Genomic DNA, 21,652 nt, shown 5'->3' on the forward strand with positions numbered 1-21,652 from the left:
TTCTTCATAGAGGTCCCAAGACAGAACCAGGCCAGGGTTCTAAGAACCAGGAAAATGGTATTGATGGGAAAGTGACAGACAAGTATGCATGAGGGCATAAAGGGGAAGGGCTTGGGGAAAGAACAATTGCTTATCATTTTCTCTCCTCTTCTGCACCCAGCTCCCACTTGCTGGGATTCTCAGCCAGGACTTGGCATTTACCTTGGTTTTGGTAGTGCTAAGGGAGCTGGAGGCCTGGTCCCACCAGGCCACAAATCTGCTTGTCTGTCTGTCTAGGGGGAAAGGGACCTAGTCACAGGGTTAGCATCCATGCTTTCTGCACTCTTACCTCCTTGCCTTCGTTTTCTCTTCACCTCCACCTCCTCCCCCTCCTGCAAGCTGTGGGGCCAGCAGTCCTCCTGGCTCATCCCTGTTCATCTGTTGTCTATCTGTCTGTCTCTTTTCTTCCAAGGTCAGGCAATTGGGATTTGCTGATTTTTTTCTTTCAGATTTGTATTTAAAGATGTTTCAGGCTGCCTGCCCAGGAACACAAATGGCATAGGGAGTGCCAGCTCACTCAGAGGACTCTCTTGTCTAGCGTCCTTGGCCAGATGAGAGCGGGAGGAGGGGCAGGGGCCAGGTGGGGATGAGGGTACAGAGATAAAAGAAGAATTTTTAAGAGTTATAGAGCATCCCTATGTACCTCTGAGGTCAGTGTTATTATCATTCTCCAGTTAATAGTTGAGAAAACTGAGGCCCCCAAAGGATGGGTAACTTCCCCAGAGTCTCAGAGACAGTAATCTGTGGAGCTGAGATTCAAAGCCAGGTTTGTTGGACTCCAGCTGCGGTGCCCTTGATAACTCAGCTGCCCTTGTCAGGAGCGTTAGGTTATGCCCTTGGCATTGTCACCAATATCTGTGGCTATTAATGCAAACACCTCTCTGGGCTTCGGTTTCCTCTGGTGTCAAATGGAAATGACAGCCCCTGTCCTGCCTGCCTCCTGGGATTGCCACGGAGATAAATCAGTTAGGAGGTATGAAAGAATAAAGAACCATTCCCCCACTGTGGGAAGATGGAGAATAGAGTGACCACTGGTCTGTGTGTTGGGCTGCCAGGTTCCACTCGTGACTATGAACTTCTCCAGTTCTGTGACCTTGAGTGAAAGACTTCAGGTTTCTGGGGCTCAACTGTACAATCAAGGAAGTTTCCTTGAAGGTCCCATCCATCCTTGTCTGTGGGTTCCTGATTATTTCTCCTCTCTCCAGTCTTAGGCCAACTGCCCACTGTTAGCATGAATTGGTCTCATCCAGCCTTATTCTTCCACTGTGCTCACATTGACTGGGTCTGAAACAGTTTGAAATGAACACAGAGCCAGAGCCCAGTCTCCTTGTCTTCTGCTGGCCTCCTTTCTCCTTCTGTCACCAAGGTGCTGGTCCCAGGTATTGCCCACCCCCTTCTCCTTGTCAATCAATGGCAAAGAGACTGTGCCTTGACCCAGTCTCCTTAGCCCCACACAGCTCTACTCCCACTGGACCCCTTTGAAGAAAAATGAGTGATGTTAGCTTCACTTGGTGCCACCTGATGCTGCTTTTGGAAATATGGGAGAGTCCTGGTCTCAGGCTTATGTTGGGGAGCAGCTCATGGTAACTGAGGCTTGATTGTCATTTGCAGCCCTAAAATCCTATGCTCCCAGTTGTATCTTGAATTGGTGAAGCACCATTTTATTGGGTGATTGATTAGGTGCGAAATATTCTGCTGGACACTAGGAAGGAAACAATGAAGTAGAGGAGAAGCTCACAGGCTGGTGGGTGAGACGGACATGTTTTCTAGTGCGTGCAGCCTTGTGCGTACTTTATGAGAGCATTCAGAACTGTATCTCATTAGATTTGCAAAACTTCTAGGAGACTGCAGGGCAGTATCATCTTCATTTTATGGAGGAGTAAACTGAGCCATGTAAGTACATGTGAGACCATATGTCTGTGGAAGTAGAAGAGTAAGAAGAATAGGTGGACAGAGTTCCTGTTGTGACTCCACAGGTTAAGAACCATGAGGATGCGGGTTTGATCCCTGACCTCGATCACTGGGTTAAGGATCTGGCATTGCCATGAGCTGTGGTGTAGGTCACAGACATGGCTTGGATCTGGTGTTGTGGCTGTGGCTGTGGCCAGCAGCTGCAGCACTGATTTGAACCCTAGGCCGGGAACTTCCATATGCTGCATGTGCAGCCCTAAGAAGACAAAAAAAAAAAAAAAAAAAAAAAAAAAAAGAAAAGTAGGGGGTAACTTCAGAGATGTGAGATGATGAGAAGTGGATGGGCTCTAATGACCCAGTGTGGGCAGCTTTGCTTCATGTTTAGTGTGCTTATTCCTGGGGAACTGAGGGGCCAGATGCCAGGACTGTCATGAATGTACTTTTTTTTTGGCTGTGCCCATGGCATGTGAAAGTTCCCTGGCCAGGGATTGAACCAGAGCCACAGCAGTGACAACACTGAATCCTTAACCACTAGGCTACCAGGGAAACTCCAGGACTGTACTTTTATGCAGAGGAGTCAAAGCCTCCGGAACTGGCGGAACCTGAGCGCCGTTCTCAGCAAGACTCCTGGATGAGAAGATGGAGGGGGTCTCTCTGCATATCCCTATTGAGTCTGCCTTAGAAAGGTTCTAGAGTGGAGCCTTGGGACTTGATTTGGAGTCCAGGAGGCTAGCCACAGGGTCTTGACCAAGCCAGTCCTTCACACAGCCTAGTGTCTTCTAAGACTCTGCCCTTGCTAGGAGTGCTCTCTGAGTACCAGGAGTTATGCAGGTCACCCAGCTCCCAACACGCTGGAGCTTTCAAAAGCAGAGCTGGAGGGCATGTTTGCCAAGCTCCCTCACTAACAAGCAATCTCTTCTCTGGCAGCCCTGCTTTGCCCTTCTGCTGGAATAATTGAGCACAGAACTATGTGCCTGTGAGTGTGTGCAAGTGTGTGTATGGGGGAGGGGCTTGGTGAATAATTGTATTGACTGGGGAGGGGTGGAGGGAGGGCATCCTCTCTTGCTTTGCATTTACTTCTACTAGCTGCCTCCTTCTCCAGACATCAAAATTAGCTGCTTTCCGAGTTCCCATTGTGGCTCAATGCTGACAAACCTGACTAGGATCCATGAGGACGTAGGTTTGATCCCTGGCCTCACTCAGTGGTTTAAGGATCCCATGTTGCCGAGAGCTGTGGTGTGGGTCACAGATGTGGCTCAGATCCTCTGTTGCTGTGGCTGTGGTGCAGGCTAGCAGCTGTAGCTCTGATTCCACCGCTAGCCTGGGAAGTTCCATATGCCACGAGTACAGCCCTTAAAAAAAAAAAAAAAAAAAAAAAAAAAAAAAAAAAAAAAAGAAAGAACAAAAAAAGAAATTAGCTGCTTTACCTCCTTTCCTTTCCTGGCCCTCTTCAGAGTTCTCCCAGGGGCTCCCTGCTCTGTGCCCAAAGACCTAGGGCCTTACTAGGGCAAAATGCTAGGATTTTCTCTGAGGTAGATGAAGCCACCAGGCATAGGGAACCAGGTCCTGAGAGGAGAGGGACTAAATCAGGAGGTGGAAGGCTGGGGAGGGGGCTCATCTATACAGAAGCACGCTAGCCAGGCACTAGGCACAGTGGTTGGGAGCATGGGATTGGAAAGCCAGTTGTCTAGGTTCAAACCTTGGTTCTTATCCTACCAGCTGTGTAACCCCTCTGTGCCTCAGTTGCCTCGCCTCTAAAATGGGTATAGGAGTTCCTCCTGTGGTATAGTGGGTTAAGAATCCAACTGTAGGAGTTCCTGTTGTGGCACAGCAGAAACGAATCTGACTAGGAACCATGAGGTGGCGGATTTGATCCCTGGCCTCACTCAGTGGGTTAAGGATCCGGCGTTGCTGTGAGCTATGGTGTAGGTTGCAGACGTGGCTGGCTTGGATCCTGTGTTGCTGTGGCTGTGGTGTAGGCCGGCAGCTATAGCTCTGATTGAACCCCTAGCCTGGGAACTTACATATGCTGCAGGTGTGGCCCTAAAAAGCAAAAAAAAAAAAAAAAAAAAAAAAAAAAAGAAAGAAAGAAAAGAATCTTACTGCAGCCGCCGAGGCACAGGTTCATTCCCCAACCCTGAACAATGGGTTAAAGGATTTGGCATTGCTGCAACTGTGGCTTGGATTTGGTTCCCTGGCTGAGGAACTTCCCTATGTCATGTGTGTGACCATAAAAAAAATTAAAATCAAATAAAACTAGAAAAATAAAAAATAAAATGGGGATAATAATAACACCTTCCTTATAGGTTTTTTTGTTTGTTTGTTTTTTTGTTTTTTGTTTTTTTACAGATTGAACATACTATTGTGCATAAAGTGGTTAAAATAGGGCTGGACACATACCAAAACATTCAATAACTACCCCTACTAATAATTGACTAATAATAATTACTATTAGCTGTACTCGTTATTTTCCCTTCCCCATTCTCCACCTGCAGTCAAGGCAGGATGAGGTCGATAATGGACCATCCTTCGGCCAACCGTGGCCTGCTAAGGCTGGAGCTTGTCTGCCTTTTGGGAGTGTTGTCTCTCCACCCACCCCCAACCCCCCATCCCCAATCCAATTGTTATTGATGTTATTTTACTCTGCTGTCTAGGGGATAGGCAGGAAGATTTATTCTCAAGTTTCTATTAGATCCCTGCCCTGATGAGGGGTCATGGAATCTTCTAAGGGTTTCTCTCCTTGGATTTTTGGCTCAGCCTCAGCCCAGTATAATCAGTCCTGAAGCCTTGACTTCTGGAAGTGCTGTGTGTGTTAATTTCAACACCATCATTCCTTTTGGGCTTAAGGCCCAGTCATCTACTTCACACAGAGGACAGAATCATCTAGATTGAGAGTGAACATAGGTGCCTCTGAGCTTTGAAGTCAAGAACAGCAGGAAACACCCAAAGGAGCTCAGGAAGAGGTTGAGGCCTGCTGGGGCTGAGGGAAGGTGTTCCATGTCTCCAGCAAGAGCATATTCCCCACGGCCACCCACTCACCAATGCAAGCCTCCAAAGAGGTGATCTCGGGAGGTTGATCAGCCTAAGGGAATAAGAGAGTCTCAAATCAATGAAAACTCCAGGCCAAAGGGAAGAGAAAAAACAGTTGAGAGATCCAGGACAACTCTGAAGACTCAGAGAATTAAAAATAGCTGAACTTATTATTTTCTTTTATTTGGGGTTGGGCATTAGGAGGGTGCCAGAGCTGGACAGGAAGAAAGAACCATTTGGTCTGCCTGCTCCAGGAAGAGGCAAGTGGGTGTGAATTCAATTTTCGGGATCACTGCCTGGAGTGGTCACATCTCACCACAGATCAAGGAGCCCCTTGCCACTAGAATTCTCTGTAGCAGGCACTCCCTCCCATACCCCCAGCCCAGTCCTCTTCAGCCATTGCAACTTCTGGTGTTCCCTGGCCATGCCCCTTTGCAGGATTCAGTGGCACCATGTTGGCTGACCCTTGGAGGATTCACATTTGATCCCTGCGCACTGAAGGTGGCCTTAGATTAGACTTTGGAAGAGGAAGGTGGCAGTGTAGTCCTGCCCATCCCAGCCATCAGAATCAGCTCGGAGGACTCCAGAGGAGCTTTGAGCTGAGGGCTTGATTTGGGAAGAGGGACATTATCCACCCTACAAAACCCTTTAAAGAGGCAGGTCTTTAGTAAAGAGTCATTGCCCTTGGGGTTTGGTGATTCGTCGGGGATAGGATGATGATGGGGCATGGACCAGCTCTGGAGGGTGTGGTAAACGAAGGTGCTGCCAGGAAGGCACTGGTTAAGAGGGAACTGGTGGGTAGAAATCCCAAGAAAGTGCTGGCCTAAGCCAGCCCTTAGGCTATGGGCATGCAGGAAGGAATTAAAGAGAGGGAACTACTCTTTATTAGGTCCCTATTTTGTGTCAGGCAGGGCTTTCCTATAATGATAGCTACCTTTTAATGAACACCTACAGTGCATCAGTGACTTTCTGTTCACTTTCTCACTTAATCTGCACAACTACTCCTTGAGTTTGGCATTATTACCTCCATTTTTAAATTAGGCAACAGAAGCTCAGAGGAGTTAAGTGACTTGCCCAGTGTAGCATGGCAGGTGCAGAACTGAGATCTGAATCTAGTTCTGACTTTTTTGTTTTGTTTTGTTTTTATGGCTGCATCCGCAGCATACGGAAGTTCCTGGGCCAGGGACTGAATCTGAGTCACAGCTGCGACCTAGGCTGCAGCTGTGACAACATCATATCCTTTAACCCAGTTCGCCAGGCCAGGGATTGAACCCGCACCTCTGCAGTGAACCAAGCTGCTGCAGTCAGATTCTTTTTTATTTTTTGTCTTTTTGCCATTTCTTGGGCCGCTCCCACGGCATATGGAGGTTCCCAGGCTAGGGGTCGAATCGGAGCTGCATCTGCCAGCCTACGCCACAGCCACAGCAACGCGGGATCATTAACCCATTGAGCAAGTGCAGGGGTCGAACCCGCAACCTCATGGTTCCTAGCTGGATTCGTTAACCACTGCGCCACGACGGGAACTCCTGCAGTCAGATTCTTAACCTACTGTGCTACAGTGGGAACTCCAAGTTCTGACTGACTTCAAAGCTGGTACTCATTATACTACATAGACGTTCCTCAGTGTAAACTCCATAGAATCCTTGTTTCAGGAAATATTCTAGGGGAAAAATACTTAAAAAAATGTTATATTCCCAATTTATTTTTATTTTGGGGGAGCTAATATATATTTTTATTTTTTAAAAATTTTATTGGCATATAGTTGACTTACAATGTTGTGTTGGATTGATTGTATTAATCAGGATAGGACAGGATATTGTAACAAACACCCCCCAAATCTCAGTGGGTTAATGCAGTCAACAATTATGTTTTATTTTTTATGCATGTTACACTCCAAGGCTGCTTGGAAAGAGTAGGGTTGGGCTGGGCTGAAGGGCTCTGGTCTACACAGTCATCTAGCGACCCAAGCTCATTTCATAGTGTGGCCTGGATACCTCTCCGTCCCTGGAGTCTTCTACTGGATCCTCTATATTTTGCCAAGAGGTGAGGGGAGAAGGGAGAAGGTGAAGGAGGCACAAGGATTCTTTCTTAACTGCCTCACTTTGTTTCTGTTCACATTCCAAAGGTGAGAACTGACTACCTCATTGCAAGGGAGCCTGGGTAATTTAATTTGGGGATAGATCCTTAAGAAGAAGAATGAGTTTGGTGAGCATCAAACTCATCAGGGTCTCTGCCACCCTGACCTGATACTTTATAGTGTGATCTCCCAAAGTATCTGCTCTGCTAATTATAGCTTGTGACCTTGGGTGAAGTTGCTTAACTTCTCTGTGCCTCAGTTACCTTATCTCTAGGATGAAGAGGACAGCGGCATCTGTCTTATGGGATGAGGGTTACGGGACAGTTAGTACATGCGGAGCACTGAGCTCAGAGCCTAGCAGTAAGCGCTTGCTAAATGGCATCCATGCCCTCCATCTTTTAGAGACCATATGCCTATTAGGATATTGGAGGTTCTGAGCAGTCTCAGAGTGGAAACATTTTTTAAAAAAAATTTTAACTCTGGTTAACCCAGCCTTTCACAGCCCAGATTTCTCCTCAGAGCCACCTTTCAGAATCCAGTGGGACTGGCATTCTCTGAAACCTGCTTTGGGAAACTCCACTCTCTGCCAGTGAGTGAGTCCAATTAATTGTCTCCCTGCTTTGGGGAGGCTTCCATTTGATGTTATTGATCATTTCTTTCCTATTCATTATCTCCTATTTGGAGGGGGCGATGAAGGAAGGTTCTTTTTAAAATGCCAGCCTGTGTCAGCTGGGCTGCTGGGGACAGGGAAAGAGGCATTGTGTCTTTGTGGGGGCTGGGGCTTTCTGAGAGGAGGAGCAGAAACTGGGCTGGTGGCTCTGGTGGCTGTGGGATAAACAAGATGATGGAAGTCCAGATGGACTAAGTGAGTCCCCTACTCGAACCGTCCAGGTCAAAGCTCAGAGGATCAAATCTCAAGAAAATTACTCCAATAATTGTATTCCCCTCTTAAATCTGTGAGTGGAGATGGGAAAATGTTCCTGATTACCTAATAAGGGCCAGCCATGAACAAGGCATCATCCTAAACTAGGGCTCTGTGGGGAGAGGAGACCTGGTCCTTATAGCCCTTAGACATGGGCTGTAGGTAGCTCACCTTCTACCCTTGCACCCCCCCCCAACTCCACCCCAGCCACAGTGTTTTTGTGGGAAGGCCCTGGATATGGTCTTGGGCAGTTCATAAACAGCCACTGTCCTAAACGATTCTCAGGAAGGAGCCACTGTATCTGAAACACTTTTTCTCCTGCTTACCTTTTCTTAAGACTCCAGACCTCTCCCTGCCCCTTGGTCCCATCTCTCTGGCTTCTTCTCTTGCTTGCTGACCCATGGAAGGAACTCGTTTCATCACACACCTGAAAGCAGGGATGACTTAGAGCAGCTTCGGGTTCTACTGCCGCTGCTGCAAGCTGCCATCTGCTCACCATGCCACCCCAAATAAAAGCATAATCCAAATAAAGTACCTTTAAGGAAATGCAGCCTCCAGGCAAACTCCCCTGGTCCCATAACACACATTTTGCATCACTGTCCCTGAACCCCTGCTGCATAAAAAAAAAAAAAAAAATGACTGGAACTTTGTTCTTTGTCTCCCTCCTCTCCTCCCTCCTTACCACCCCTTGGGGTTTTCTTGACTGGCAATTATCTGAGAGCAGATATGCCTAAGTCATGAACGCTCACACTTCTGCATCTGAGCATGGCTGTGCCCCTTGTCCACATCAGCCAGTGCATCTGCCCCACCCCGAAAGAGTGCTGCCTTTAGCATATCCACACACCAGGCACCAGGTGGGAGGGAGAGAAGAGGAAGCAGGGGCAGTATCCCTGGGGGAGGCTAAGGTAAGCTCCCCAGGGCAGAAGCCATATCTCACACCCCTTCTGAAACCCCTCTTGTACCCCCTGCACCCAGCACAAGGTGACAAGGAGGCTGACAGCAGTAAGAATTCACTTCATCCTGGCTGGGTGACTGACGCCCCGGCCAATTCTCTGCCATCAGCACTAAACCGTCAGAAGCCCCACAGTGACAGCTCTGGCTTCTGCATTCACATGCCCTCACCACCCCCGCGCTGAGTTAGCAGCCTCGCCAGGCTGGCTTCATCTTTTCCTCAGTCCCTGAGCCTGGAAGGGGCCTGAAGAAAAGAGGTTTCTCTAGTTTTGCTGTCTGCATAATGGATGGGTGATTTAAGTTACCAGGTGCAGGGCCCAGGACAAATCACATTAACATACATCACATCCCACCCACCCACAACACACACACACACTTTAGTGATCAACTATTGTGTGCAAGTTATTGTGAGAGCATTCAAAGTGGCTGAGAAGCATCAGGGAGAGGGTGATATAACAAAATGTGCAGCCTGTTGTAAGGTGGAATTCTTTAGAGGAATTGCCAGAAACCTAATAGAATATTCCTTTAAAAACAGTCTTTTTGTTTGTTTGTTTTACTTTTTACGACTGCACCCTTGGCATATGGAGGTTCCCAGGCTAGGGGTCGAATCGGAGCTACAGCTGCCTGCCTACCCCATAGCCATAGCAACATCAGTTCTGAGCCGCGTCTGTGACCTACACCATAGCTCACGGCAAAGCCGGATCCTTAACCCACTGAGCGATGCCATGGATCGAACCCACAACTTCATGGTTACTAGTCAAATTGGTTTCTGCTGCGCCACAGTGGGAACTCCTAAACAGTCTTTTAAAAGTGGCATGGCATACTGCAAAGAACAAGTCCTGGGTTCTTCTTCTTCTTTTTTTTTTTTAAATCTTTTTAGGGTCACACCTGTGGCATATGGAAGTTCCCTGGGCTAGGGGTTGAATTGGAGCTTACAGTTGCAGGCTTACACCACAGGCACAGCAACGCAAGAACCAAATCATGTCTGTGACCTACACTGCAGCTTGCAGCAAAGCTGGAATCTTAACCCACTGAGCGAGGCCAGGGATCAAACCTGCATCCTCAGGGACACTAGTCTGGTTCTGAACCCACTGAGCCACATAGAGAACTCCCAAGTCCTGGGTTCCTGCGTGGGTTTCTCTGCTTACTAGCTGAGTAGTCTTGGAAAAGTTATTTAAATTCTCAGAGTCTTAGATTCATTATCTGCAAAATGGTAGTAATAGTAATTTCTTCCCTGTGTGATAAAAGTGAGATAATGCATGTATAACTGCAGCAAAAGGAAAATGCACACCAAGAGGAATCATGGGATGCTTCAGGGTTTGGATTTAGGAGGGGGTTTAAGGAAGTGGGGCTTTATTCTGGATTGGATGTTGTCAGGAGCAGGAATAATTCTATAACTGGGTATCTCAATGTATTTTATCTAAAAAGAGGGAGGATTAGAGTAACGATAAAGATGTAATTAAAGAAGCAACAGGAGTTTGCTGATGGTTCAGCAGGTTGAGGATCCAGTGTTGTTACTGCAGTGGTTCAGGTTGCTGCTGTGGCATGGGTTCAATCCCTGGTTCTGGCACTTCCATGTGCCATGGGTATGGCCACCAAAAAAAGAATGCAAATAAAAATCAACAATAATAACTTGAATTCACTCAAAATAAAATAAATTTTTCAAAAAGAAGCAGCAGTCATTCGTATTAACCAGAATAGGGGGGAGTTTAGCCACGTCTGTGGTTTAGATAATGTTCATATTTTGTCTCTGTTCGGTTCTGATTATACAGTGGTCTTTTCTGTCCAATGCTCTCCCACTGAGCTATTTTGGCTCCCACAGTGGACTTCCTTGGTTTTCATCCACCATGGTCACAGAGCGGCCTTGTCTGATTTTGTTTTTTGTTTTTTACTTTTTGTCTTCTATCATTTTAGGGCCGCACCCGCAGCATATGATGTTCCCAGGCTAGGGGTTGAATCAGAGCTGTAGCTGCAGGACTTCACCACAGCCACAGCAACACAGGATCCGAGCTGCATCTGTGACCTTCACCACAGCTCATGGCAACGCCGGATCCTTAACCCACTTAGCGAGGCCAGGGATTGAACCCACAACCTCACAGTTCCCAGTCAGATTCGTTAACCACCGAGACATGATGGGAACTCTGCCTTGCCTGATTTTGATGTTCTGTGAGATTCTTTAGGTGGAGAATGGCAAGGCCCAACTGATAGTACCAGGCCGGGTCTTAGCTGTCAGGGGCTGCTTGTTTTTCTTCAGTGTCTCCCTTATAGCTAGCCAAGGGCAGACAAAGTTGTTTTGGAGGACCTTAATAATATCCAGATTTTCACTTTTGCCAAGACTTTGCTGATCAGGAGGTTGTCTGGAGAATATAGTCTGTAGTAGGATGAGGGTTAGTCTATTCTGCTGCAGGATGAATTGTTGAGTCCTCCAATGTGACAATGGCTGTACAGTAGCACTCAAAACTCTATACTGGCTACATCAGCCAACTGTAAATACTAACAGTGTTCAGAAACACAATGATGATTATGCGGCCGAATACTAACTCAGGTAGTCAGTGTAGGCACATGGGCTTCGATGCATTCTTTGATATGGCTGTTGATTAACATTTGCAGTTTAAGGGCTCCAGAGAGTAATTCCCCACAGGCCTTGTTTACTATAGGAAAGGTGCCTTCCCCGACATGGACCTTAATCTCTAATCCGCTCCTCAACTGATAGAAAAAGGAATGAGAAGAAGGGTGACTTAGTCTAAGGAAGAGTAGGACAAAGCAATCATAAAACTTATGGGACATTTCCACCCCTAAAACCTCTATTGGACAAGGACTGATAGATGTAACTGGGCAAGGCCAATGGGAGAAAACCACATCTTTCTGGACCCCACCTTAGCACCCCCCCATCTTTAAGGAATAAAACCCCTATGGGACAATAGAGAGTGGGGGCTCTTTTCTCCCCTCCCGGCAGCCCTAGGAGCTATTTGCTTTTCTGTAATAGAGACTTTGCTTGCTTGCTGCCTCTTTGTTTGCAGAGTTCATTCTTCGACTGTGTGAACAACTGGATTCCGGTAACATCTTTCCGGCATCAGTTAGTCCAGGAACCAAGTGGCTTTCCACCTCCCCCCATAGCTATTTATCTTGTAGTGTATAGGCACAGCAAGAAGAATTTGCTATAGCATAAAATACTCCTTGACTAGTTAAGAGAAAATCAAGGGTAATATGATTGTTGATAACAGCCCTGGCTACTAAATTTTGACAGTTTGTTGGGGGCTTTCAGAGTAGAGGCTATATTATTTAAGAATGAGGGGGATCAGAAACAAGTTTTGGACTATCTTTGCCAGTTGTGTTATTTCTAATGTGGGAATCACAGCTCCAATAGTATACAGGAAGAAGCAATCAGTTATCCCTTCTGGGAATTCTCCAGAGCAGCTTTGCCTCAATTTGGAGGTAATTGGGTAATTCAGGGGTAATTTAAAGTTATTTCTACAGAAACACGATCCTCTGGAGGAGGGATAATTTTAAATATCGGAAAATCTCTAAAAATTATCCTGCGTACACAACTTAAGTTAGTGCAATGTCTGAAGCAGTACTCTGGTGGGGTACACACTCTATTGGGAGCAAAAGCGATGATGTTTCGGACAGTAACATTGAGCCCATTTTGTATCTTTCTAAGTTAACAGAGTTTTGTTTTGTTTTTTCTTTTTTGAGTCGGTTATCGCTTAAACAGTTCTTTTTTTTGTTTTTGTTTTTGTCTTTTTTGGGCTGCACCTGAGGCATATGGAGGTTCCCAAGCTAGGGGTCCAATCAGAGCTGTAGCCGCTGGCCTATACCACAGCCACAGCAAGGCAGGATCCAAGCCACATCTGCGATCTACACCACAACTCACGGCAACTGAGCGAGGCTAGGGATTGAACCGGAGTCTTCATGGATGCTAGTCGGGTTTGTTAATCAATGAGCCCCGATGGGAAATCTCAGGTTAAACAGTTCTTACCAAGCAGGCTGACGTGTTTCTAAAGGTCTGTATAGGATGTAGAGAGTCCCTGACAGAAGGAAGCGATTGTAGGTTTTTCCTTCTTCAAGTAAATGAAGAAGCCTGACTAGCTTTCGAGTGTCACAGCTACAGACAGTGTGACAGGGAAAGCAGTATTTCCTAGGAGGGTACACACCTTTTTCTCAACAAAAGAATCTGCACAGCATGAGGAACCATTGACTTTAGCAGAGATCTAAAATTAAGCTAATTGAAGTTTTGGCATGCTTTGCTATTGCTGTTACAGCTCTTAGACAAGGTGCTATGCCTCAGCCACTGGATGTAATGAAAGACCAAAAATAAGCAGCATACCTCTGACCATGGACTTAAGCTAGTATCCCTAGTGCCTATCCAGAAACTTTATGAAGAAAAAGGGGAAAAGGGTTTGTGAATCTAGAATCCTGGAAAAATCTTTTGGCAGATAAGTATTGTATCTATTTTTGTGGTTAAATGTTAGCATGTTTCTTTTAACTTGAAAGTTCTTCAACTTAGAAAGATATCCACATTTGCGTATTTTACATATCTGGAAGATAAACTCTATTTTTACTTTGTCAGATTATTATTATTTTTTTCTCTTTAAGACTGCACCTATGGCATATGGAATTTCCCAGGCTAGGTGTTGAATCGGAATTGCAGCTGCCGGCCTACACCACAGCCACAGCAACACCAGATCCAAGACACATCTGCGACCTACTCTGCAGCTTGCAGCAACGTTGGATCCTAACCCATTGAGCAAGGCTAAGGATAGAATCCGAATCCTTACGGACATTATGTTGGCTTCTTAACCCACTGAGCCACAAAGGGGATCCTTTTTCTTTCTTTCTTCTTCTTTTTGTAAGATTATTTTTAATACTAAGTTTGGGAGACAAAGTTATAATAATTTGACAATTGAAAGTTGGAGAAAATGAAGCAAACCTAATTATTCTTATTGTCTTTTTTTTTTTTTTTTAAACAGGATGAAAGGGCAAATCTTTTTGTTACTTTATGGCCATTTTAGGAAACCCAAAGGTGGTTTAGGCATAAAAGACATTTTAATAGTTTTATCATTCTGCATTTGGGAAAGGCAAAATAAGAATAGTTGTTAGAAGAGATAAAGGTATAAGTCATAAATATCTAAAGCAAAAAAGTATTTATGATTAGCATTGTAAAATTACCTGGTGATAAACAACATGTATCAGGAAATTCATTTTTTTTAATTTTTAAAAAATAAGAAATCTTTAAAAAAATGGTTTCAGAATATGTCACAAAGCTCTGAGGAGTTAACAATAATTTGGTGACAAAAAGGAACCTCTACTAATTTAGGCACAGAAAAACTTAGTCATTCTACATAAAAAGACCCAAATTTTACACCTTTGGTACATTATTCATGCAACAATTTTTTTTTCTTTCTTTCTTTCTTTCTTTCTTTCTTTCTTTCTTTCTTTCTTTCTTTCTTTCTTTCTTTCTTTCTTTCTTTCTTTCTTTCTTTCTTTCTCTTTCTCTCTCTCTCTCTCTCTCCTTCCTTCCTTCCTTCCTTCCTTCCTTCCTTCCTTCCTGTCTTTCTGCCTTTTCTAGGGCCGCTCCCGTGGCATATGGAGGTTCCCAAGCTAGGGGTCTAATCGGAGCTATAGCCGCCAGCCTATGCCAGAGCCACAACAATGAGGGATCTGAGCTGCATCTGCGACCTACTCCACAGCTCACGGAAACGCCGGATCCTTAACCCACTGAGCGAGGCCAGGGATCGAACCCGCAACCTCATGGTTCCTAGTCAGATTCGTTAACCACTGAGCCATGACGGGGACTACCATGCAACAATTTGTAGTAAAAACGTATTAATAAACTTATATATATATGTACTTGTGCATATACAGATAAATATGAAAATATGTAATAATACAAAACTTTTAACTGTAGCTTTAAATATAATGAACTTAGTATACTAAATAAAATATATCATATTAAATACTATGACAGCCTTTTTAATAAGCAAAATGAAAATAATATCCATTATCTTTTATACATATTTTTACTTTTCAGTAATTACTGTGCCAAGTATAACTAACCATTTATATTAATTCCTGTCTTTAATCTAAGTAATACATTTTTCTTTCTTCAAACATGAAAGAAAATGAGAGAGCAGAAAATCAAGTTTTTTTCTTCATAAGCAATTATTTTATTTCATTTTAACAGTTTTAGGAGGCGAAAATATATAAATATCATACCAAAGCTTTTGTATATTTTGTTAGTTGATTGTCATTAAAAAAACCCATAACTATATTGGCATCTGGTTTATTGTTCTCTTTTTGGAACTGTCCAGATGTCCAAAGATTATTTACAATGAATTTGGGTCTAAGGTTTTAAAATAAGCTATGCATCTGGAAGTTACAATTTAGTTAACACACTGAATTCTTATGATATATAACATTTTAAGAATTTCACAAAATTAAACTGTTGAAAAGATATCCATTATTATCATTCTATTTAGTTGAGTACAATTTTATGCATATAATTTTAATTTAACAAAGTTATGGAAACAGTAGTAATTTATTTAATTCATAAAACCAATGTAGGAAATTTAGGAAGTATGAATTATGAAACATTTAAACCTAGTTTTGAACAAACCAAGATAGTGTGCTAAAGTTACCAAATCATACCAAAATTCTTCTTTTATCTTGAAACTAAAGCCTCTTCTTATTTTCTTATAGCTATAGCAACAAGGCTATTATGTTTTTCAGTGCACACAAAAAGTAACATGGTTTAATAAATTCAGTTTCTTTTAGACAATTTGACTTTATTTGGACTAAATATCCCTAGAGTATATGAAAGACAACTAAATTATTTTGTGATAAGTTAATATTTAACTCTTCACAAGATGGGAAAAAGAGAGTGTGCGAAACAGGAAAAAAAATGAAAGGGTTAGCTACAGTCAAATATATACTTATCAACTGTAAAGGGCTAGTTATGGTTTTTCTGCAAAGAAAGGAAGAAAGTTCACATGTAGAAATACAGATTTTGAGGTATACACACACGAGTGTCATATAGCTGGTTTTGACATAACATGGAAACTTGACAGGTTTATCAAGGTGTAAAATTTTATTTTTTTTATCTTACTTTATTTTTTGCTTTTTAGGGCTGCACGCATGGCATATGGAAGTTCCCAGGCTAGGGGTCCAAATGGAGCTACAGCTGCCGGCCCACACCACAGCCACAGCAACATCAGATCCAAGCCGTGTTTGTGACCTACACCATAGCTCATGGCAATGACGGATCCTTAACCCACTGAGTGAGGCCAGGGATTGAACTGGCAACCTCATGGTTCCTAGTCAGATTCATTTCTGCTGCACCACAACAGGAACTCCTCAACCTGTATAATTTTAAAACCCAGCATTTTTTATTAATCTTCCAAATATGGAAACCAAGGAGGTGATATTTCTTACATTAAACAAACTGATCTATTTTTGACAAGCAAGACAATCTCCTCATAAGGGTTTCTTTTGCTTGAAAATACCTCTCTTGTTCACGTCCAAAGCTCCCCAAAGGGACTATTGTGATTTAAACTCGTCCTTGGTGAAATTATGCTGGTTAGAGGGCTAAGAATACAAGTTAGCATTATGGGGAGAAAATATGAAGGAAGCAGCTTCTTAGCCTGGAAGAGGTGCATTTTTAGACTAAGAAAACCCCATGAGAACTGAACGGTCTATAAGGATGGTGGTGGTGAACTCTGTGCCTCCAAAGTTTAGCCAAAGGCCAGTCGCCACCAATCAGGGACTAGTCAAAACCCCCTGATTCTGGGTAGCTGAACCTAAAGAAAGCGAGACTCAGGGATACAAAGATAAGTTTGAGAAGTCTCTATAGGCTTTGAAATAATAAACTGAGATAAAGTTTGTCAGAAGCACAGTGGACTGAGGCCAGCTCAAGGGCAAGTTTATTGAATTATGCCATCCTCTCCCTATAGACTTTTCCTCTTATAAACAAACATTAAAGACACTGGACAAGCAGACGGACCATAGCAGCATGTGTTAGAAGGCTAGAAAACAATTTTACTAGGGCATAATACAAATCCAAACAGATAACCAAAAATACCCCAAGGGATTTCATTCTTAGAAAAGCAAAATAATCCCAAAGGTGAAGGACTTAAGTGACATATCATAGCTCAAATCAACATGAACATACCTCCCAGATCTGGACAGACTGGCACCTCAAACAGGTAGACAGAAGGATCTCAGATGCGGACACTATTACTAAGGGGAAGATCTGGATCCAAAGCAGTAAGGACTCCAGCTCAGTGTTGGTGAACCCTCGTTTCTGTCAATGCCCTTCAGCCAAAGATCACCAGGAACATACCTGTGGTTGAGCAAGTTGGCCTTATCTTTCATTGCCTCAAGGGATAACCCACTCTTGGGTGACAGTGCGGTGTCCAGGTGTTTCCATTTACTGCAATAAGCAATAATCCCATCTCGTTTAGTCGAAGAGACAAGATCAATAGGAGAAAGGTCAGGCTCTAAGTATTAACAATGTTCAGGAGTTTCCATCTCAGTGGTTAATGAATCTGACTAGGAACCATGAGGTTGCGGGTTTGATCCCTGGCCTTGCTCAGTGGGTGAAGGATCCGGCATTGCTGTGAGCTGTGGTGTAGGTCACAGACGTGGCTCAGATCTGGCGTGGCTGTGGCGTAGGCCAGCAGCTGTAGCTCCGATTCAGCCCCTAGCCTGGGAACCTCCATATGCTGTAGGTGAGGCCCTAAAAGGACAAAAAGACAAAACAAAACAAAACAATGTTCACCACTCACTGTGCTATATCCTAGGCTGAGATGTGACATGAACCAAATCTGGCTTGCTCCAAAGCCCAAACTCCTAATCACTGCATTGTGCAGCCTGCCTCAGGGCCCATCACATCTTGCCTTGCCCCAGAAGACCTTCCCTAGAGGTGGGTGTGTCTGGGGAGGTGGGGGCGGTAAGGCCCACAAGATGAAGGAATTGTAGGCCAAAATGCAGAGTAGAAGATGTGTCTATAGGGAACTGTGATTTCTTACTTCTTTTTTTCTTTTTAAGGGCCACACCTATGCATATGGAAGTTCCCAGGCTAGAGGTTGAATCCGAGCTGCAGCTGCCGGCCTACACCACAGCCACAGCAGCACCAGATCTAAGCCATTTCTGTGACCTACACCACAGCTCATGGCAACGCTGGATCCTTAACCCACTGAGTGAGGCCATGGATTGAACCTGCAACCTCATGGGTATCAGTCAGGGTCATTACTACTGAGCCACCACAGGAACTCCCCTATTGCCTCTTTAGGCTTGAGGCTTAGGCTCAGTGGTTCTTTGTAAGGCCAGCTCCTTGGAGGGTGTCTCATGGGCTGAGAATTGACTTGAGTTTCTGTGACCAGGCAGCAGCAGTACAGTCAGGGTAGAGCGGACATCCCAGTGAGGATTTGCTTTCCTTTCTGAAGGTTTCTGCTGCAGAGAGGGAGCAGAGTCTAAGGGAAGCTGCTGCCACTCTACCTTTTGAAACCATTCCAAGAGCTGCTGGATTCAGCATATAGAAATAATTGCAGTGCTTTAGAAAATTTGAAGGATTTTCAAGGATAACCCAAGGAGCATGTAAAACCCTCTTGGACGGTCCTCTGAGGAAATTGCTTCTTAAACTTTATGGTTTTGGACAAATTGTGCTTAAAAAAAAGAAGAAGCCTCAGAAGGGGCAGGCCAGCATGGAGAAGTGCATTAACCCCTCCCTGCTTTGGGGAGCAATAGAGGAGGTGGCATTTGAGAAAGCCTGCCCACAGCATCAGCTCCAGAGCCTGGCACCCCTTGTGCTCTCCTGGCCATCACTGAAAATCTCAGAGCCATTGAGTTCCTAGTGTGGGCTGGTTGTGGGGGGTCCCCACAGCCCAGCTCTTGCCCCATCCTATTCAGTGGCAGGAGAAGCCCATGCAGACAGGGAGAGCAGCTGCCCAGGATTCCTTCTGGGCTCAGCGAGGAGCAGGGAGGGGGAGGGAAGCCAGCCTCAGCCAAGAGGCTGGGGGCAGGCAGGACTCCCTGTGAGGGACATTTGCTCTAAGCTCTGGCCCCATGATATGGGTTTATCTGGAGGACACAGCCCTCAGCAGGGAGAACTGAGGCTCCCCGTCTTCTCCATCCTGGCTGCTGGCAGAATTTCTCTAGGAAGGCCCTCCAGGGTAGACAACCTTCTCCATAGGAGTGTGGCTTTGGGTTGAGGTGTTGTTCACAGCCCAGACTGACTCCTTTAAGCATTTGAGTGACTAGAGCCGACGGGTTTGGCCTGGTTTCTCTGAAGGGACAGCAAACTTTGGTGATGATGATGATGATGATGATGGAGGGGGCAGAATCAGATTTCTGAAAAAAGCAGTCCTGGGAAGCAGCTTTGAAAGCAGGAGGCCGCCTGAGCTGCTGCCTCAGCAGTTTCCTTCAGTAGCAGGTGTAGCCCTTACTGTTTGTGGGGCCAGCCGAGGGCCAAGGAGGGACTTTGTGCCCTTGGAAGGCAGAGGGAGTGGTCTTTTGGGCAGAGGACGTTTCTTGAGTTCAAGGGCTCGTGTCTTCTCCTCCCACAGGTAGCAGGGCAAGAGCAACCCTCCTTCCCCAGCCAGCTATACCTCGGGGTCCTCTCCTGTGGCTGGAGGCAGCCCATGTTTCCGAATAGGTCAGTGTTTCAGAGGCACGGGCAAAAGAAGGGTGTGAGCAGCCTGGGTGGTGTGGGGGCAGTGGGGGATGGCCAACCTGCCACAGCCAGGACTTCTCTCTCATGATCCACCCGCCACAGTGGAGCAAACTCAAGGGGGCTGTGGACTGCTGTCCCTCATTCTGCCTGAAGAATTTTCCAAATGAGATTTTCCATAGGAAAACTAAGGTATACATATAATTACAATTGTCCACAGGAGACTGGTTCCAGGACCGGCATGATACAAAAATCTGCAGTTGCTCAAGTCCCGTGGTTGGCCCTTGGTTCTCTGTATCCACAGGTTCTGCATCCATGGATGGTGGGTTGAATCTGAGGATGTGGAACCTGGGGATACCAAAAGCTTGTTGTACAAATTCCCACCACGCTAAAGTGCATAGAGTGAAAAGTCTCTCTCGCACTCCAAGCCCCCTAGCCACTTCCTCAGAAGCAGCCACTCTTATCAGTCTATGTGAATCCTCCCAGAAAAATCAAAGATTTCTCTTGGAAACATTCTCTCTCTTTTTTTTCCTTCCGGGTTAGTTTCAGTCTTAACTTCAATGACCTCCTCTTTTCTGGCCTGAAGTTTAAGCATTCGCAAAATAGGGAAAATAATATAATGAATCTCTATGGTCCCATCACCCAGCTTCAATAATTTTCAACATGTTGCCAGTTATAATTTTTTTTTCTTTTTCAGTTGCACTCATAGCATATGGAAGTTCCTGGGCCAGGGATCAAATCCAAGCGGAGCTGCGACCTATGCCACAGCTGCAGCAACACCAGATCCTTAACCCATTGCACCTGGCCAAGGATCGAACCGGCACCTCCACAGAGACGAGCAGGATCACTAACCCCCTGAACCACAGCATGAACTCCTGAACCAATGTTACCTCATCTAGTCTTGTTATTATAATTTTCTGGAGTAGGAAAAAAAATCCCAGGCATCGGGATATTTCGCCTAGACATAGTTCTTTATGCATCCCTAACTGATAAAACATCCTTTGTAAAAACATAATCACTATGTTATTAGCACACCCAACAAATATAACAAAGTCCTTAGTATTTTAGTATTATCTAATCCCCAGTGACTTTTTTTTTTGGTATTTTTTTAGGGCTGCACCCACAGCACATGGAGGTTCCCAGGCTAGGGGTCGAATCGGGGCTGTAGCTGCCAGCCACAGCCACAGCAATGCTGGATCCAAGCCACATCTGTGACCTACACCACAGCTCATGGCAACGCTGGATCCTTAACCCACTGGTCGGGGCCAGGGATTGAAACTGTGTCCTCATGGATGCTAGTCAGATTCATTTCCACTGAGCCACGACAGGAACTCCACCCAGTAACTTTTGAATCCCACCGATCTACAAATGGCACGTAATTTCCCTGCCTGGATTTCTAACCTGGGCCCCCTGCTTTGCCCAAGAAGTACAAAGGGTTGGAGACTTGGACCACAGCATCCTGAAGCCCTGTCAATCCTCCCCCTGGCTGTTCTTGTTCAGGCCAGAGGCTCTCTGTTCAAATATCCTTTTGGAGCAGAACAATTATCCAAGCAACTTCTGAGCAGTGTAAGTCTGGAGAGAGGCATTCTCTAGAGGTGGCTCTGTCTCTTGCCCGCTGGGTGGCATTGGGAAAGCTGCCTCTGTGCCCCATCCACCAAATGGAATAAGTAACATTGGTCCTCAGAAGTTAGGTGAGTATTTGACAACCAAGGGCTGTGGTATTATTTCTACTATGCTCAGAGATGGTGTCAAATGTCCAACCTCGCCGAAGGGACCACTGTGCCAAAGCTGGACGAGTTTTTGGGTTGATGGAGGTAGATTATGTGAACAACTGACTTCTCCACATTGTGAGTAGCCATCTGGTGCTCCCCAGACACTTCTTTCCTGTGCCAATTCATCTGATTCTTCTGGCTTCAAGGCTACCCTTCACCCTATCCCTAAGCCATGGGCATCTTCCCCTCATAAGTACACATCTAATTCATTCCCCCATCCATCTTTGCACTGCTCCCTGAATCTTCAGGGGAGGAAAAAAGAAAACCCTCTACTTTCTCCTACC

The sequence above is a fragment of the Sus scrofa genome, chromosome X, assembly GCF_054392235.1.
Source record: "Sus scrofa isolate SSC_HxYL_T2T_F1_AM1 chromosome X, Sscrofa_HxYL_maternal_Yorkshire_Landrace_v2.0, whole genome shotgun sequence".
NCBI classification, from domain to species: Eukaryota; Metazoa; Chordata; class Mammalia; order Artiodactyla; family Suidae; genus Sus; species Sus scrofa.